Source organism: Aedes albopictus, chromosome 3, assembly GCF_035046485.1.
Source record: "Aedes albopictus strain Foshan chromosome 3, AalbF5, whole genome shotgun sequence".
Taxonomy (NCBI): Eukaryota; Metazoa; Arthropoda; class Insecta; order Diptera; family Culicidae; genus Aedes; species Aedes albopictus.
In genome coordinates, this window is record NC_085138.1 from 53,431,928 (window position 1) to 53,452,776 (window position 20,849).

Sequence of the window (20,849 nt, forward strand, 5' to 3'; positions counted from 1 at the left end):
GAACCTAACACCCTGTATAGTCTGAACCTATTTGCTTGCTAACGTTCATAAGGTTATCAAAAAAGCCGCACTATGCTGTGTCGCATGCATCTGTTTGGTTCACTTTTATATTTGGCCACTTCCGTTGGGACCCCCCGGAACCGGTTCCGGAACACTACCAGTTCAGATGTATTCTGATACTGTTTTCCTGCTAACCGTTGATCAGGTTATCGAAAATGCCGCTGTTGGATATGTCGCATGCATGGGTTTGGTTCTCTTTTATATTTGACCACTTCCGGCGGGACATCCGGAACCGGTTCCGGAACACTACCAGTTCAGATATGGTCTGGTACTGTTTTCCTGCTAACCGTTCATCAGGTTACAGAGAATGCCGCTGTTTGATGTGTCGCATGAATGAGTTATGTTGAATTTAATATTTGGCCACTTCCGGCAGGACACCCAGAACCGGTTCCGGAACACTACCAGTTCACATATGATCTGATGCTGTTTTCCTGCTAACCGTTCATCAGGTTATCAAAAATGTCGCTGATTGATGTGTCGCATGCATGGATTAGGTTCTCTTTTATATCTTTCCACTTCCGGCGGGACATCCGGAACCGGTTCCGGAAGACTACCGGTTCAGATATGGTCTGATACTATTTTCCTGCTTACCGTTCATCAGGTTATCGAAAATGCCGCTGTTTGATGTGTCGCATGCGTGGGTTTGTTGCATTTTTATGTCTGGCCCTTCCTAGGGGTACCGGTCCGGAACACCTAAATGGCCATAACTCCGGAACGGCTGAACCGATCCGAACCATTTTCAATAGGAAACAATGGGACCAGATTCCCCGTCGAATGAACCAACGGTCGTTAAAATCGGTTGAGATTTAGTTCAAAAAAGTGACGTGAGTTTTGTTGTCCACATACATACACACATACACACACACATACACACATACATACACACACACAGACATCACCTCAATTCGTCGAGCTGAGTTGATTGGTATATGTGACTCGACTCTCCGGGCCTCCTATCAAAAAGTCATTTTTGGAGTGAACATATAGCCTTTCCAGTACACTTAGTGTACGAGAAAGGCAAAAAGATACGTTCAAAAACGCATCGTGTCAGCTTATCATCGATAACTTTTTACATGCCTCCCATATTCAGCAGATTTCAAAATTTTGAACTACCCTAATATAGGCAAATAAAAAAATATCAAAAGTTCCATGTCAGAAATAGGTTTAGGGTACTAAAATCATCATAACCTGTGAATTTTAGCCATTTTGGTTAACATTTGAGGTTTTGTCCGACCTTTGTATGGAGGCCCGCCACTGTGCATTCTAAGGCCAAATCAACATCGTGAAAGTGGCTGAAGCTGGACGAATACGGGGGGGGGGGGGGGGGGGGTAAATCCTGTTGTGAGCCAGACACCAAACTAAGTAACATTTATGTAGTCAAAAAGACTAAAAGAGGTTGTTAGTTCCAACATGAAACCAAAACAAAATGTATAAGGTTTTATGACGGTTTTCAAAACCTCTACAAGACTGATTTATCATCAAAAAGTCACACACTTGGAAACCCAGCAGAAATGGTGTTCGCAAGAGATCCGGTTGATGAAATATGACATGAAGCTCTTGGCGTGACCGACTTCGATACATATTGATCGAATTGCTTTAAATTAGGGTTGAGGTTGTGGGATTCCTGCCGAGCAAAATTCCGAACCAATGCTAAATTAGACTCAAAGAAATTACGCGGAGGTCCAGCTCCCCAACTTCATCGCATCGTAAAATGAAAATTCCTCCCAAAATTAATTTTCAATATTTTACATCATCCACATTGCCCAAACGCGCTGATCTGGAAAGAAAACGAACCGATTTATTCGAATTCCTGCTGCGGAACCAACAACCACTCCACAACATCCAAATTAAAGCCGGAAGAATTATTCCCTCCCATCTTCGGTTTCGGAACAAAGAAAGATCCCCCGTGGAAACCTCCATCTCAGCGATAACGGCTGTCGCCCCGACGACGTCTTTTGTCGTCGGCGTCGACATCCTCGTCGTCGTTGTTAGTTAAATAGGATCCTTCATCATCCACGCTTCGAAGCAAATGGAATACCCAACTGAGAGTGGTCGTATCTCTGTATCTGCACATTTCACTTTGCTTCCAGTTTTGTGCGTCTTAGCGCCACGGTCGGTGATAAATGAGCACATCTTAATCCGGCGAATCACCAAGGCGATGCCATCCCACCACTGACTGTTGGGCGCTCCAATTGTTGATGATTTGAAGAGGCTACCTCCGGCAGAATACAACTCTATTTAATTTGAAAGTTTTTTTTTTGTTTGGTTCCTGTCGACAAAGCAGAGGACGAATGCCGTCCCTGCCATTGACGATAGAGCGCGAAAGGCGTGAGATTGGGCCGTCCGTTCCGGGTGGCTGGCGGATGGCAGCTTTCTGAATGGCACTGGATGGAGACGCGGCCGGATAAAGTTTTAGTGTGGTTTCTCTTTGTTTCTGCCTGTCGCAAGGAATACTCTGCGACTAATGGGTTCCATCGGCGGGTAGGCGGGATTTGGTCTGATTTTCTTTTTATTATTAATTTGAACGTTTCTGAGCTTGAACGGGCATCATGAATTCACAAAAAAATCATTAGGTATATCAAAACGAAAGATATGATTCATGCCATTATGTATCAATTTTTCATGGCCCAAATTGATTTTCAGATTTATTGACACAAGTGTTGCGCCTCTTTGCTTGAGATACTCGGGCAGTAATAGGGCTCTGCATTGAAGACGATCAGGCAAACTCAGTTTGTGAATGTGAGGCGGTAAAGAGGACTTGAATCGTTGAAATCTTGAGCTATATGTTTTGAAGAAACTGGTGCAGCGACCATGTGGTACAGCATTTGCATTAGTTTTCAAAACTGTTGCAATAAACCGCAGGAACAGCTGAACCGCGCGTTTTAATACCTTTCGCGAAGCCCAACCTTCATGGTATCTGCTAGAGAGGAATTGTTAGACATAATGCTTTGCTCTAGCAGAATTAGTCACGAGCTGACCAATTGGCATGTGTCAGATGAAGAATCTTTATCTGACCATCGCTTCCTCTTGTTTGAACATGTGAATGTTACTTCGCAATCTTTGCGTTTCAGGAGCCCCCGGTCAACCAACTGGGATCTGTTTACCGATTTGGTTGCAGCCAAATTTCATGGATACTAACCATCCATTGACAGTCCAAGTGATATAGATGGTATCGTTGATACCACAACGGCCTTCATCATGAAAGCTTTTGAAGAAGCTTGCCCTCTGCGGTCTGTGAAGACCACAACAGGAACCCCTTGGTCGAACTCTGATCTGGCGAAGCTCAGGAAACAATGTAGAAAGAGTAGGAACAGACGACGTTCTGCTGGATCGGAGGCTTTCAGGTCGGCTCGCAAGGCCTACCAGAAAGCTCTTCGGTCTGCTGAACGATCCGGCTGGAAAAAAAACCTTTGTACAAATGATTCCAGTTTGAGTGAAGCCAGTCGGTTGAACAGAATGCTTGCAAAATATAAGGATTTTCAAGTGAACGAACTTCGTTTGCCAAATGGTGATTTCACTTCCTCTGATGAGGAAGTTTTGGAATGTTTATTCAGTACACACTTCGCCGGATGTGTGGATATTACATCTTCGGATGAACCTGATGTCTTTTCTTGTAGTTATGATTCTTAAGCTTCGGCTCGGAGTATCATAACTATATAATCGATTGAATGGGCACTTAATAGCTTTGCTCCATTCAAATCTCCTGGGGCAGATGGGATTTATCCTATTTTGCTTCAGAAGGGATTGGATCATTTCAAACATGTTTTGAAACAACTACTTGTTTGCAGTTTTGCTACAGCGTATATTCCCAAATTTTGGCGGGATATTACTGTAAAATTTATTCCGAAAGTAGGTCGTGCGTCGTATGAAGAAGCAAAGAGTTTCAGACCTATCAGTTTGACCTCTTTTCTTCTGAAATGCTTAGAACGCATTGTCGATCATCACATCCGTGATGTTCATCTGGCCAATGTGCCTCTTCATGTGAACCAACAATCTGGAAAGTCCACTGTGAATCTTTTACACAAAGTTGTTTGCGGTATCGAGAAGGCATTCGCTCAAAAGCAATCCTACTTGGGTGTTTTCTTAGATATCGAGGGTGCCTTTGACAACGTGCCTTTCGATGTCATATTGAAAGCCGCACGGGGTCATGGTGTATCTCCAATAATTTCCAATTGGATTTACCTAATGCTCAGAAACCGACATCTCTTCTCGACATTGCGTCAAGCGGCGAATAGGAAATTGAGTGTTTGTGGTTGCCACAAGGGGGAATCTCATCGCCACTTTTGTGGAATCTCGTAGCAGATACGCTATTGAGGCAACTCAATAATAGCGGTTTTCCTACTTATGGTTTTGCCTAACATTGTTAGTCGGTATGTGCATCTGCACCCTTTTCGACCTGATGCAAAACGCTCTTCACAGCTAGTTGAGGGTTGGTGTCACTTTTCGGTTAATCCGATTAAAACATCTATTGTTCTTTTCATGGAAAAGCGAAACCGTAATGGTGTTCGACCTTTGCGTCTCTTTGATTCTGAAATCATTGACTGACTGACTGAACAGGTCAAGTACGTTGGAGTCATTCTTGATTCCAAGCTTTGCTGGACACCTCATGTTGAGTTCAGAATCAAGAAAGCTTGTATGGCCTTCGGGCAATGCCGGTGAACCTTTGGTACAACTTGGGGTCTAAAACCCAAGCATATCAGACAGATTTACACAACTGTTGTTCGTCCAATATTGGCCTATGGATGTCTTGGCGAAAGGGTGAAATGAGAACGATTCAATCAAAGTTAGGCCATCTCCAAAGGATGTGCTTAATGGCGATGTCTGGAGCGTTCTCTTCAACTCCTACGGCAGCGCTCGAAGTTCTCTTTGACGTTGCCCCACTACACATGCATTTCAAACAAGAAGCACTTACCGTCTATGGGTACTCGGTTTACTAGAGGAAACTCCTGTGTGGAAACACACCTCGTTATTTCCACTTTTGGTGAATTGGGACAAAGTTGTCCTTGCTTCAAGTGATCTTACAATTGCTTGTAATTTTCCATATAGGACATTTTCCACGAAATTCCCTTCCCGGGAAGAGTGGACATCTGGTAATCTGGAGAGAAGTATTTCAGACGGCATCGTGTGTTACACTGATGGCTTCCTTCGTGAAGGTCGAACAGGTGCTGGTGTTTATTCTCGTGAGCTAAGGCTGCATCAGTCTTATTCATTTGGTAGATACTGCACCGTTTTTTCAGGCCGAAATTTTTGCTCTTATGTGCGGAATGCAATAAGCAAAGTAATTTACTTCTGTTCATATAGATTGGCTGCTATGAAAGCACTTGCTTCGGCCAACTCGAGGTCGAAGATAGTTATAGCTTGTCGAACTCAAATCGAGGAGCTGAATTCAGCAAACGCTGTTCACCTTGTATGGGTACCTGGCCATTCTTCCATCGCTGGAAATGAATTGGCTGATGAGTTAGCTCGCACTGGAGCATCACCTGACTTCATTGGTCCTGAGCCAGCTATTCCGGTATCCAAGTGTTGGGTAAGCTTCAGATTGACACCTGGGCTGCCACTCAGCACAAATAACCCAAGTAGCACTTGCAACTAAAATAGAAATATATATCATTTTAAACAAGTTGTAATTAAGTTTGATCATAACAATGAGTTAGTATCAAGTTATAATGTTGTTTCGAATGTTTTGCACCTTGCATCTAACATTAAAAATTGACGAAACAAGTTTAATACTGATTAAAAACACTTTACATAAGTGAACTCAGTTATGACAAGTTTATAACAACGTTTGAAACCAAAACAAATGCTGCAAGGTATGCGAGAAACATTACTAGTAACTGAGTAGACTCGCTCCCTGCTGCAAAAAATATTTTCATTATGATTTTCAATCGAATATTGGCACAATTTTAAGTTTGGAAGTACTAATAAATTCTACAAAAAACTACTATCTATATATATATATATATATAAATGCAGTGGCATACGTGGGACCGCGCATAACTTGCAAACGGAAGGTCCGATTTTGATCGTCTTTGTTTTGTTTTGTTAGTTTTCACCCAAGGAAGGTTTATGAGGCAAAAAACCTGGGAAAATTGAAAGTTTTTGAAAATTGGGTTTTTAGTACATTTTGAACGGGGACTTGGGCTTGGCTAGGGATTTGAAACGTCAAAAAACGTAGTAGGCAAGACAAAGTTTGCCGGGTACAGCTAGTTTAGCATAAAAATTATCACAAACCATTTCAAAATGTAAGCTAACCATCAATCAGAATCGTTTACACAAGTGTTGTAACCACCGCACGCAATCTGAGCAGTAGCACACATCCCCCGTCTCACCGGCAATACGGAATTAGGTACCTACATTTATTTTGTCTCCCGCGGAGGATGCCAAATGCGTCGGTTCCCCATCACGATCATTCGAAGGGATTCTAAAGTGCGGGTTCGAAGGTGAGCAGCTGGAAGTTGGGGGTTCCAAACGGTGCTGATGTAGGTGGGGTGTTTGGAACAGGACAAACTTTCTTGCAGCATCCACTTGGTGGCACTCCGCGGTCTCCTGAGTTCACTGATTCGAATTTCGTCATCATAATTATCACCATACTTAGCTGCGGCCACTGATGGATAGGTCTTTATCCGCTGCGCTAGATCACGATGGTCACAACCAAGCACTGAAATCTCACAAACCGAACCAAACTACGGTAACAAACAAACGAAAACAGCTGATTGTCGTAAACGCGTTCCACTCGAAACTAGTTAAAAACAAAACATGAAGGTTTGACAGGAATATAGCACAGTGGGCGAAACCGTATTCAAAATCGAATCAATTTGCAGAAAATTAAATCAACTTATGATCCACTGCACGAAATCAATTTTTCGGTGAGAGTAAGCAGGCCAGCATAAATTCGTGCAGGCCATTGCATTGTTTACAAAAAATAGTTATATAACGAATATTGTCAAATTCCTTAGATATTAAGCACCGAGCGACATTTTAGTAGAAAAAGTAGAGTTCACATTTGTGCACGAGTTTTGTGTCAGGACCCTTAGATTGCATTGTTGTTCACAAAATAATGCATAATCATAAGGATATTTTTAGCAATAATCACCAAGGAAGTGATATTCCATCTGTAATGTTTCCAGCGTGAGAGCGCTAGTATTACATATCTATTCATATGTATCTTCATCTTCTTGGCATAACGTCTCTACTGGGACAGAGCCTGCTTCTCAGCTTGAGTGAGTTATCGAATTTGAACCGGTTTGTTTTAACCTGTAAATTCTCTCCCAAACCATTTAGGCAAAATACATGAAGAAATTCAGAGTTTTTAAAATCCGCTTAAACTTATAAAATGAGTCGAACTCTTGTTAGATTTCAATTTAAGCAAATGAATAAATTTTAATTTGAATAGAATAAAAATCGTCATGATTGGGCTGTAAAATATATTTGCATATGAAAAGCAGTTTATGCGGAAGTTGTTGTTAAGACGCTAAGTTATTTTGATTTGATGAGCACGCTTTGCCCACTGTGCAGAAGAAAGACAATCTCAAAGCAATATGGCGCAAATTTGCACAAAAAAAAATATCCATTTTATGACTCAATATGCCGATGTTTGAAGAGCGCGTGAAAAATACAGCACCAGAATAAACTTTTGAACGATAAACTTGGAGTCGCATACAATTTCATATTATGGTTCCATGCTAAGTTTAAAATCTCTGCTCACATAAACAGAATATTCTTGAATGAATCCAATTGATACGCAGATATGGAAGATACATTCTGTGACCAATTCAACTACTAACTCTGATTGACAGCTGATCAGGAGTCGAGTTAGTCACCATCAATTAAATGTTTTTTCTAAGTTATAATAAAGTCTCGTGCCAAAAGGACATATGACTTCATTATGTTTTATATAGGCTCCACCTCTTGCGCTTTTTTCGTTACAAAACAGTTGTAAGTCGGATGAACAGTACAAATAGGATAACATTGATATTGGTTGTAAATCAATTTGTGGAAGTTAATTACGATCATTTGTGTTGCTTGGGAATACTGGAATAGTTTGGAGTCATGTCGTCAAACAAAATTGTATTGTACTGAACCATCTCTAAGGGTTGCAAAGCATCTAACAAATCTGTCTGGGCAGAATTGCAGCATTCTGGTCAAAGCATTGACTGGCCACTGCCGACTCAGCTATCACATGGCGAATATTCAGCAAGCTGATTCATTTGCCTGTGATAGCTGTTAATCCGATTATGGAACTTCTCGGAAAACACTTATCAAGTAAAGCTGACTTCAGAAACCTGAATCTTCCGAACGTTCTGCTGTTCCCGCTCTGGTAATCCTCTCTTTACGCTTTATGCGTTATCACAATGTCCTTCTCAGGACGCTATGTGAACCCATTGTGGTACGCTTTTGCGTGTATGACGATCCTATTCCCTTACCTCCCGAGCAGAAAAGAATAGCAACAAAATAACATATCAAGGTATTTATCTTAAATAACATTATACATCGATATGCCCTTCATTAGGTGGACATAAGAAGCAAAATAACAAAAATGAATACCATAATTTTGTATAAATAACACCTGAAAAATAATAAGTTTTGTTACTTCAATAATGAATGCATACCATAAATTCCAAGTGCTCTATTTGTTATCCAGAAGGTATGAAATAACGAAGTAATAACATGTCTTGCTATTAAATTGTCATTTTTCGATAGCTCCATGATGTAACAAATCTTGTTATTCAGTTAATTTCCCAACTAAATCAACAATACCACATCGATACCTAACTTTGCTCAAATACCTCCATTTGTTATTGTGGTATTCTCATAACATTGCGTACAATAATATATTAATACCATCTTGAGGTATTAGAGCACAGGTTGCTCTTTGTACGGTATTTGTAAGGTATGCCCTTCTGCTCGGGCTGCCCTTCCCCCTGTCCTATCTTTTTTCCTTTCCTTCTCTGTCAGGTAAATGATGAATAGGCTTGTGTTTATGGCGATGGCATCAATTTCCCAAATGGAGGAGAACGTGCCTCTGGAGCCGACCTACTGATACCTGATACCTGATATCGCGCGGCTTGATTTTGGCAACATGCGCCCATCTTCTCACGAGGGAGTTTCTATCAAGCCTACCAAACGCTTGTCAGCTGAACAAGTTGCTGCACAGTATCATCAGAAGTTGAACGAGACGATAGGAGAGGCCAACGGGTCTGCCGATGTCAGTGGTTGGTGCAACAAGGAATAACGATGAGTAATGAACAAAAATGTTGCAGCCTGAAGTCAAATTCTAGTGACCAGAACCCGGCACTAAAGATTACGGTACAGAATGGCATGAATAGAAGGAAAGTGAATCCACCGCTGCAAAAAACGACAGCACAAAGAGTGTTTTTTTTTTTTTTTTTTTTTTTTTTTTTTTTTTTTTTTTTTTTTTTTTTTTTTTTTTTTTTTTTTGTCTGTATTAACGAGATTTTTAACCCTAGGCTAGTTCATCTCGGGACCCACGTTTTACTTCCCTTCCGAAGGAAGAACCCACTTTTTGTGAGTATGTCGGGAGTGGGATTCGATCCCAGGTCCTCGGCGTGATAGTCAAGTGTTCTAACCACCACACCAGGTCCGCTCCACACAAAGAGTGTGAGATAGCTGAAACGTTTTAATGCATGGATCGGAACGATATGCGGAAGTTTAATGCAGCTGTCAATAGACTGTGTCAGTGCTCTCCATGTGCAATAGCCGGGAAGTAAATTTGCTGACAGATAAAATAAAGGTGGCAGCTATAGCTAAGCTATAGCTAAGAATTTCTATAGATTTTCTTGGAAGGACTTCTGAAGAATTCTTGAAGAAATACTAGAATTATTACTCAATAGATTCTCAAAAAAAAATCATGGAGTCTTTCTTAAACGATTCTCTTAGTAAAACTTTGAAGAGTCCTTGAAGAAATCCGAAAAAAATCGATGCAATAATTTTTGAAGGAATCTAGCGTGGAGGAGTTTCTGAAGGAATTCTTGGAAAAAAAATCTTAAGGAATCTTTAAAAGAGCGCCAAGATGAGTGATGAATGCTTGAGGGAATGTCAATATTAATCCTTGGAGAAATCTTTAGATAATACTTGACTTCCGAGGAAAAATCATTGACGAAATGTTTTAAGGATCACATGAAAGAAACCGTGGAGGAATGTTTGAAGAAATCCTAGTGTAGCCCTTGCTATGGCAGAATTCCGATATTATTTCTTGGAAGAATTTATGGTTCCAAAAAAAAATCATTGGAAAGCTTATTATAGTAATTCTTTGAGGAAGTTCTAAAGAATTCCCAAGATTCTTGAATACAAATTATTCTTAAAAAAAAGACTTCTAAAAGAAAACGGTAAAGCAATGTTTGAAAGAATTCCTAAAGGTGTAATTGGTGGAATTTCTAAGTACATTGCTAAAGATTTTTTTAACACAATTCTTTGAAAAAAATCGTTCATTGATGAAATTCCGGGATGTCCGAGATAAACCAGCCCTGGGCTGAAAATCTCGTTAATAAAGATAATAATAATAATAATAAATCCGGGATGTATCCTTGCAAAAATACCTGAAGAAATATAAAAAGTAAAATGTAAATTATTGTTAACCTTCCGTCAGTCAGCTGACCGAGTTGAGTTTGAAAAGCGAGATATTTCCAACGTGTTGTACAAATACAACTGCTTGATCACTTGAGTGTTAAATGTATTCACATATCATTGCATATATTGTTTGTATTTTATCATTTTAAAATATGCAGATATATAATTTTCATGGGGCAAACAAATGTTGTTCCACCCCGGGCCACCAACTTCCTAGCAGGGATGCCAGATGATTTCTTGAAAAAGCTGTATCCCATACAAAACTAACACAGGCCCTTTAGCTAAAAACATTTGTATTTCATATAAAACGGCATCTGTACAGAAGCTCAAAAATCTGTATAATACAGAAAAATCTGTAAATATGACATCCCTGCTTCCTAGCCACGCCACTGTGTGACCCGTTTGCTATATGAAAACACAAATACTATAACAAATCATCTTATCGTAAAATACAAAAGAAATGAAGTGTACTGTTAAATGGAAGACTTAAACAAACATGCAAAAACACAAAAGTTTAGGAATTTCTCAAAAAATTGGTTTCTTATAACATAAGAAATAGAGTCATAGGCCAAATATGTATTCAGAACGATACCTTCACACAATAGCCTGTCCAGTACTTTTTTGACGAAAATAGAACAACAGAACTATTTTGGTAGTTTTCGAATTCAATTTTACTGAAATCATAATTGATTTACCCTACAATTGACGTTTTATCACCATTCACAAAATAAATCTTGAAAGCACACTTTCCAAATTGATTTTGATTAACTTCAAACTACGGGTTTCTACGCTTCTACCGTTCCAAAACAAGGGGTGTTCAAATTTCTCCAATTTATCGCAGCCCTTACGAGAGAAATTCGATTATCGTTATCATAATTAGTTGTTCCGTGAATTGGTGTTGCATGCTAAAAAGGTGCTGATGTATCGACAGAATTCTATTACCAAAACTTTCCCCACATCCCGAAACCCGCACAAGAGAACCACACAAACCAAACATTATTCTTCTGAATCGATCCTAGAAAGACCTCGACCCTTCTGCTCCGAACGCAAAAGCACCAATTTCGTCCATCGAAAGTGAAATACTATTCCCGAACTTGTTCCCTATTACTGTAATCTATATAGCATTTTTCCCTAACTGTTCCCGTTTTCTCCTCTCTTCCGCAGGCACCACCACCCGCCCCATAAGAACCATTCATTCGGGTTAGTCGATTCGAGAGAAACCACCCTCGCTTCACGTCGTAACCAACCGACCGACATCGGCGACACAGGAAGCATAGGAAAGCAAAGGGGAACATAAATTAGAGAGACCAATAAATTTCGCCCCACCACACGCCCCCGCTTCGTCATTTGCTCGTCGTTTGCCTTATGGAACCGTGTGGACTTCGTCGGGAGTTCGGGAATGTGTTACGTTACAATTACGGGACGGACGGAAGAAGAAGACCAAACGAGTTGAGTAAGGTTCAGGACGGAATCGTGAAGCAAAAAATCCATTAAAAGAAATAACGAAAACCAGCAGCACCCCAAACCCTGGCGGGTTGGAGTGCGGAGGAGGCTCAAGGTCCGGAAAGGTGCTTACCGAGAATAAATATTTTCAAGACCAATCCACGGCAAAGAGAAAGAGCAGAAGTTCTGTTTTCCGGCGAAAAGGTAGCCTAGTGCTTGGGATTGAAGTTTAGGAAAATAACCTGAAGGAAGGGAAAGCGTGGTTTGTGAAGCGTTTGTCAGAAAAAGGCATTTTTGCTCTAAGTGAAAGCCAGCAACGGAACGGAGTGGGTCAATTTCGATTGTGACAAATGTGTCATTGTTGTGACCCATTTCAGGTATCAATTTGTTTCGATTTGAATGGAAGTGCACGAGGCAGGTGAAAAAAAGATCACGGTCGGCGGTGTAAAGATTGAAGTTCCTTTCGGTGTAGTGTTGGTGAATCAAGCGAGACAAATGTAATCGAACGGAAACAAGGATCACATTTCAACTCCGCTGGATTGGAAAAAGGTAAGATTGGACATGAAGACATCTCAATTGTTTTGACGAGGGATTCGAACAAAATAAGTGAGGTTACTGAGAACAAACAAATTACTTGAGATGTTGATGGCGAAACTAGGAAGTGCATCACTTCTATGAGACTGCTCTCCACTTATCCGTTATTGTCGATTCGGTCTACCGCACGGTTGTAAAAAGTACAACACTACCAAAAAAAAATCGCTCGTTGTGTACTCAACAGCTGCTCTATTTAAATTTGTTAAGGTATGGTCTTGGTATAAGATGATAATGAAATTAAACTGGAATTCAGTACGCCCTATGAGTACAAATGGCTAGATGTTAAAAAAAATGTGCTGAAATACAGCAAGTTCTTCAGAATGATTAAAAATGGATTTGACTTTACCTCTGAAAACCATTCGAAAGTTTAACTAATTATAATTTTTGCTTATTGAATCGTTGGATTTTATTTCAATTTATTATAGAAAACTCCTTAAAAGTCTTCGTGGGTTTTGCGTTTGTTTTGCGAGACAATTTTGTTCCATTGTTCAAAAGCCAAATTTTCGATACAAGGCTCGGAGGAGTTACCAATACCAATCAACTCAGCTAGGCGAATTGAGCAGATGTTTGTATGTTTTTTTTCATGCAAATAGGAGTTTTAAAATCTTTTAATAGACTGGCTTGTTGTATTGTCTTATGCTCATGCTCCATCTAGTGTATTTTTGTCATGGTGTGGGATTCACTTTCTTTTCTAACCACGAAAAAAACTCTTCTAGTGTTAACCCGGGATCGGTCACGTCGTGTACTGAGTACACGCGCCATGAAAAATGCACGCTTGTGGTACACAGCGTGAGTGGGGCGTCGTTGCAGGTAGTCAAAGACGCGACTACTCGAGAGTTAATACTCCATTGTGGAGCGGACCGGGTGTGATGGTTAGAATACTTGACTATCACGCCGAGGACCTGGGATCGAATCCCACTCCTGACAAACTCACAAAAAATGTGAGTTCTTCCTTCGGAAGGGAAGTAAAACGTGGATCCCGAGATGAACTAGCCTAGGGCTAAAAATCTCGTTAATACAGATAAAAAAGAAAAATACTCCATTACCTTCTTACCCCGCACCTTACAGCGTTACCTCTAAGAAGGGTGTTATGAGCTTTGAGCGCAGCGACTCAACTCATATTAATTTGTTATTCTAGGTTTTTCGCCATTCAGCGACCGACGCATGCTGAGTCCTTCGATTCCCGCTAAATAGTCATTTTGTATTAGTAATTCGCCATTAAGCGACTCTTAATTAATTACATTATGCCAAGCCCTTTGGCTTCGAACTATACACAGTTTCCGGAATGTTGGCTTTCTCAGTCTTGGGTAAATCAAAACGGAAAGTTTTGCTTTTCCCGACGTTTCGGCTTTTTATTAAGCCTTTTTCAAGGGGTCAACCGTAAAGTATTGCCGGATTTTTGGGAGGGAGCTTCTTGTATACAATTTTGTACATAAGTTCTACAATTTTGGGACAATGGGACACCATGGTAATTATCAACGACATGCACTATACTAGACGATAGTGGGCACCATACCTGAGTATTGAGCTTGCTACGCTCGTCAGAGTACGCCTCCTACTACTACTTCGTGGTCCCCCGACGTTCGGCATGCTCATCGCTATAACGTTGACAGCCATCGCCGCTTTTCCATAGGCGTAGTCGACGTGCTCCGTAAAGTTGAGCCGATCATCGACCATCACTCCTAGATGCCTCAAAGCGCGTTTCGATGCTATTACGTGCTCTCCGACTACGATCTCCATTCTTTGGACTGCTTTACAGATGCTGACCATAAGCATTTCCACTTCTTCAAGCGTCTCCCCCATTACAGTCAACACGACGCCGTCTGTGAAGCCCACAATGATGACTTCTTTCGGAAGTTTTAACGGCAATACTCCGTTGTACATGGCATTCCAGAGCGTTGGGTCCACCCTATGGAACACCTGTCGTCACTGCAAGACCTCTGCCCTTCGTTAGTCTCACATACCAGTACCCTGTTCTGGAAGTAGCTCCGTAATCGGGAACCCGCATACTGTACAGTGCTACGGTAATAGCCTCCCGGCTGGCACTGTAAACGCGTCTATCGTTTTTTTTTTATTCCTGTTCGGGTTTGCCACTGCGACCAGTTTTTAGATCTATTGTGACATTACCCGTATCCTTAGTGCAGTGCATGTCGCATTACTCAATTGCCATTGAGGGGCAATAAACTATCGATTTTGATAAAGTTTTTGTTTTGTTTTCTTAGAAAACAAAACAAGAGTACTGATATTGGCCATGCATCGGAAATCTAGCATCACCCTTGTTTTACTACTAAATTCTCCCCAGTAGGAAGTTTAGGACCCGGGTTTTAACATTGGCAGCAATATCATTCCAATAATGGAACATGTGTTAAGTAATAAGGTTTCTAGTATGTTCCTTGCGTACTAGCACTTTCGAGTCTTCGAAGAGTTAGTACATACATGGATCCCTAACCCAATTTGATTTCCTTTGCATTGAGCTTAGCCTCAGATGGTGAGGTTTTTAACTATATGCAAAGTAAAGTTGGTAAACTCAGTTTTATTCAAAAACTGGAAGTCACCAAAACACCAGTAGTAAGGACTAAATACTTTAATTCCTTGAATTACCAGAACACATATTCCAAAATTGAAAAATAGGTCGACACTAGATTTCGGTTTGGTAGATCTATCACCGCAACGCAACCCAAATAGGCGATCTACCCACGCTACGGGCTCCGTTAAAGATCGAGCATCTTTTAAACCCCCTCAACCATTCATCCCTCAGCACGGGTCGCCTGACACCTTGGATTGGGGTTACCTGTTTGGTGGACTTCTACCCCCGGAACAGGTGGTCCGTAGTGCTATTCTAAGCCGGCAGCTACACGGGCAGCGTCTATCGTTACCACAGTGCAGAATCGATTACCTCTCCGCTTTTTCTTGGACGCCTTCTGGGAATTCCCAATGACTACCGGAATCGCATCCCTTTTTTCCCTTACGGAATCCGAACTGTGCCCCGCTGACAGCCCCCTCTCAGTTTCGGCGTATTCTGTCAACCTGTAAAGGATGATCTTCTCTAAAGGTTTTCCTAGGGTATCCAGCAGGCATATCGGTCCATACGATCCTGAGTCCCCGGCGGCTTTCCTGGTTTTGGTAGCAACACCAACTTCTGAACCTTCCATCTGTCTGGGATATAGCGTTCATCTAGTCATTTTTGTAAAATGTCTGTATGTGTGTGTTATGTATGTGTGTGTACAAGGAAGGTTACTCACCTTTGAAGCACTTCCCATTGGCTAATTTTACCAAACATCGAACCGGAATTTTACCGGATTTTTAGCTATTGAAAATGCTCCGATTCGGCCGAGGTGTTCCGGAGTTATGGCATTTTAGTGATCCGGATCAGCACCCTTTAAAATGGTACTGAACTAAACACACCCACAGTATGCGACACATCAAATGTTGCCGATTTGCAGACTAGAAAATCGATGACATCAGTCCAAAATTCAAGATGGCTGCCTAAAACCCAAGACAGCGACCCACAATAAAATGAGGTGGCTGTTTCAAGGAGTTTCAGGATCGAAAACCATGAAATATGGGTATATTTGGTATGATAAATAAGGACGGACTCAAAAAATGGCAATAAGAATATCCATGGCGGCCCAATTTAATATGGCGGTTGATTTGAAAAGTGTTTGGAATTGGGCATTGGCGTAGATAGTGGGAGTTCCAGGGGTGCTTCAAACGATAATTCAAATATTTATTAATGTTATATTTGAACAAAACCTAAGTTACCCCCGCAATTGCTCCATTACCTGTTTTACTTTTGGCTGCTTAAACTGTAGAAACAAATTTACTTACTTATGACGAATATATTTTCACTCGCTCCCAGAGCTGCGAAAATTTCGAATTCTTAGATTTCTCGAACATGCTGTCTTTTCTTGAGTCCTATGACGCCAACGATGGAACCTTTCATGGAGGAAATTTTCTTCCTCTTCTGTGTAGTTGGCGTGGCGTTGTGGTTAGAGTACACGTTTTGTGTTTGGTTTTAGTCTTATTCCTGGTTCGAATCCTGGTGACAGCCACAATTTCTTTTTATTTTGAAGATTTTTTCGAGAGAATTCGGTGAGCGAAATATTAGCTGAACGAAAATTAATTATCCACAATGAAAATCACAATTGATCATTTGTTTATTCTCTCCGGAAAAATATTGGGATCGAAAGGTGATCCTCAAGCTAAATGGTGCAAATGAACTCTCTCGCTGACGTGAGAATAGCGTATTTCGTATCACTGAAATGAAAATTACAAATCCTGGTAGCTGAAATAATTAAGAAAAAAATGCTTGAGGGAAAGTTCTAAAAACAAAATTTGAATTCTTCCTTCGGAAGAAAAGTAGTGCGTGGATCCTGAGATGAACTAGTCCAGGGCTAAAAATCTCGTTTCCAAGAAAAAAAATGTCGTGGGAACTCGCGAAAAAATGTCCGAAGGATTTTCGGATGAGATGCAAAAGAAAAAGGAAATTCCGATAAGTTTTCAAAAAAAAAAAAATACCCATGACATATTCAAAGGTTTTGCCGAAAAGTTTTTCGTGCATATTCTCAAAGAAAGTGCTGAAGGCGATCCAATAGAATTGCCGTTGAAATTTGCCGACTGCAAAGGAAATACTGTGGGGTTTCTTAAAACAAGAAATCTTAATTAAATAACAAATTGTAAAACTATTTATAACTAAATTTCCAAGAAAATCCCCTGAAGAATTGTGTTAGGGTATCGCGCTACTTGGGCGGTGGTTTTCTTCGTCTGTTATTTTCGTCTGTTTTCCACTGTAACTCGGTCAATTTTGAACCGATTGACTTGAAATTTCGTACACGGGTAGATACTATACCTATCTCACCGCATTCCAAGAATTGTGTCAATTGGTTCAAGATTGACTGAGTTATAGTGGAAAACAGACGAATATAGAAGCCACCGCCCAAGTAGCGCGATTCCCTAATTCGGGGTATTGGAGTCCTGGGTGAAAATTTTCGGAGTAGTAGAATTCGAGGAAGTGTTATGGAATTCGAGGAAGTGTTATAGAGGCATCCTTTTAGATACGTCAATGGTATTGGGAAGAAGTCCGAAGTCCAAATATGGTGACTAGAACATCCAAGTTGACGGCCCAAAATCCAAAATGGTGGTACAATCTATTAACGAGATTTATAGTCTGAGGCAAGTTCATTTCCCACGGCTTCACTTCCATTCCGAAGTAAGAACCCACATTTTGTGAGTTTCTCGATATTGGGATTCGATCCCATGTTATCAGCGTGATAGTCAAATGTTATAATCAACACAACGATTCCGTTCCACATATAATAATTCTATTCCTATGAAAGTGGAACGATTGGTTTTGTACACGTAAAATGGAATATTAATAAATTTAAACGAAGATTCAAGTTTTCATCGCTCTTACAGCTTGTAAACAAACTCGCTGAATTGCACATGTCAATGCAATGGTTGCTCCTTCGTGATTGATCTGAACTGCTATGAATTGCACTGATATCCAACTGAATAAGGAGCTGGGACACAATTTCAGCAACTCATATATCATTGGATCAATACCAGCGCTGGCAAAGTCCTTACGGTTAGTTGGGAAGTGAAAGGAATGTTAGGATGTGATGATTGTTACTAGGGGAAGGTGGGGTAATATCATAGACTAATTTCAAGACCTCGATGTACCAAAGAAAACGATCAAATTTTCGGTGACCAGTCCGGTACCCAATAAATATTCATAACCGTGTATTTTTTTTCCGTGTAAATTGCCTTTTGTGTAAATTTTATTTAGCGTGTTACACTGATCTGACAGCTCTGACAGTAAGGGACTAAACATAAATTACGCAAAGTGAGTACCGAGGATTGTTCACAATCTGCGAACTTGACTGCGGAAAAATTTGCGACCATGACGCCGCTGGTAATATGTACCCCCTAAGCAAACGTTGCCCAATCACTAAGATTAAGATGATGCAATGGGTGTCTTGCGTATTGAAAGTTAGTTTACTTATTGAACTTAGTGACGCCATCTTTTGGTCCGCGTGTTATCAATTTTATCGAATTAAATTAACAATTTAAAAAAGTATAACGTTTTGGGTGAGCATGAGCATGAGCATGATTGACCGCCCGCGGTTGCTCCTCTGTTATTGCAAGGACAACTGCATTTACACAAAGAACCAACAGATGATGCTTGGGATTAGCTTTCTCTTCATTGTGTAAATACTGGAATCCCAATACTTTTCAATAAGCAATACCAGCGCCGGCCGCGTCCGAATGCAGGTCAATTGAGGATAGGGGAGGAAGTGATGACGTGATTCTCGCTTAGGCCAATAACCGAGCAATTCTCTGCGTTACTACGAGAAATCACTAGGAGTTTGGACAGGGGAAATGGAGATGTGTTAAGGAATTCGTCTTGGTAAACGAATATAATGTTTTGATTCGCGATTAATAGTGGGCTCGCGAAGAAATACCCTTCTAAACCTTGGACGACGAACGCGATCTATTGTGCCTCAAAACTCACCTTACATAAGTTATTCATTCGCAACTAAGGAGAACACAATGTTAAACACCGACGCACCCGTAGTTTGCGTTTCCGCGCGAGACAATGCTGAACGCGATCGATTCACAAGTATTTACAAAATTATACGTGATAAATAAATCAGAAAAACCTTACCGCATGGTTCGCCGTCTATCTTTTACCATTTATTCATTTGGACTAAAATATTACAAATGTCGACACCGAAGATGACGAACCATTAAAATTGTTGTGTACATGCATAAAATGAAAGAAACATATTTATTATCAACTAAATGTGCATTTGGAACTAGCGCCGACACATGACGTGACGAACTTTTCAATATTTGTTAGATAAATACACAAAAACCAGCGCAGAATTTTATACATCCTTTGGCATTAATTATTATGCTCTTGGGATCTTTTCGGCGTATCAGTCTTCTCGTAAAAATCAAAAACTACGGTTTAATTTCTTTCTCCAACGTTTCGATCCTTATTGGATCTTTATCAAGGATTCTGTAATATATTTGTCACGTTAGATTAGTTTATAAAAGACGTTGCACTGAATTTACACATTACCGAAATAGTTGTCGTTTTTTCGTCAAATGGATTTTTAAACCTTTTAACCGTCATTTGATGTTTTAGCTACAAAATATTATCGTCAGTTATTTACAATATGGGTGTCAAGTATTACTTACAATTCCGTCCGTTTTTAACCGGAAAACCATAATTTTTCAAAATTTGATAGTCGGAATTCGGACCACTGTTCGTTATTTCTTGAACACTTTTCAAAATGACGGTTAAATGTTTCTCTTTTCGTGTGTTGTGTATTCGGTTATGGTAGTGTGTGCGTTGTGTTTATAATGATTCTGTTTTGATTTCTGCTTGTCGTTCTCTTTAGGTTTTGCATCGTGTTTAATATGGCAGCGTAGACTACGTGCAGGTTATCTGTGTCTGTACGTTTGTTTACCGTGTGTGGCGTGTTATTAATGTGACAGCTTTCCAAGATGGGAAGGTTGGATGGTTTGTGTGTCCTATCTACAATCTTCACATTGTCAAGTCTGAAAACATGGTCATTTTCTGCTGCGTGGTCTAGTAGTGCTGTCTTTTCCCTAATGTTTATTATCGCTGCGTCAGTGTTCGTGTGTCCTGCTTCTCTTAGCGTCGTCAGTCTGCGTACATTGGAGCGATGTCCCGATATACGTGTTTTCAGTTTCGTCGTCGTCATTCCAATGTAGCAGCCATCACAGTTGTCGCAGTCGATCTTGTATACAACGTTGCTTTGCTCATCTTTCGGTGTCTTGTGTGAGTGGTAGTAGATTCCGAACCGTATGTGTTGTTTTGGTCGAAATACTCGTGTTTGGATAATCCCTTCGCAGTGTTTTTATTATCTGGTTTGAGAGTCCCTCGATATTGGTGAGCGAACGAAAAACTGTCTCACTCTCGTTCGGTTCGTTTTCGTTCGCTTCCATACCTGTGTCCGTTGGTTGTCTAGTATGTTGTGTTTTGTTTATTACTCGACTGATCAACGACTTTGGATAGTCATTGATCAGGAGCTGTCGTTTAATAACTTTTCTGATTTCGTCCAGTCGGCAATTTGTTGAGAAAGTGAAGACTCTCTTGGCAAAATTGAATGCAACATTCATTTTGTGATGGAACG

The 20,849-nt window shown here is 40.5% G+C and overlaps 2 protein-coding genes across 2 annotated transcripts in view; one reads left to right on the forward strand and one right to left on the reverse strand.

The window, feature by feature from the left end:
• The window catches only part of LOC109411327 (dipeptidase 1), a 911,905-nt gene that overhangs the window by 359,696 nt on the left and 531,360 nt on the right, over positions 1-20,849 (forward strand). Inside the window, exon 3 of the mRNA XM_029870619.2 lies at positions 11,812-12,639. The gene's annotated coding sequence lies outside the window, so the exon portion shown is untranslated. The remainder of the gene's footprint in view (positions 1-11,811; positions 12,640-20,849) is intronic.
• Positions 1-20,849, reverse strand: part of LOC134289708 (uncharacterized) — a 179,871-nt gene that overhangs the window by 31,811 nt on the left and 127,211 nt on the right. The gene's annotated exons all lie outside the window — the stretch shown is intronic.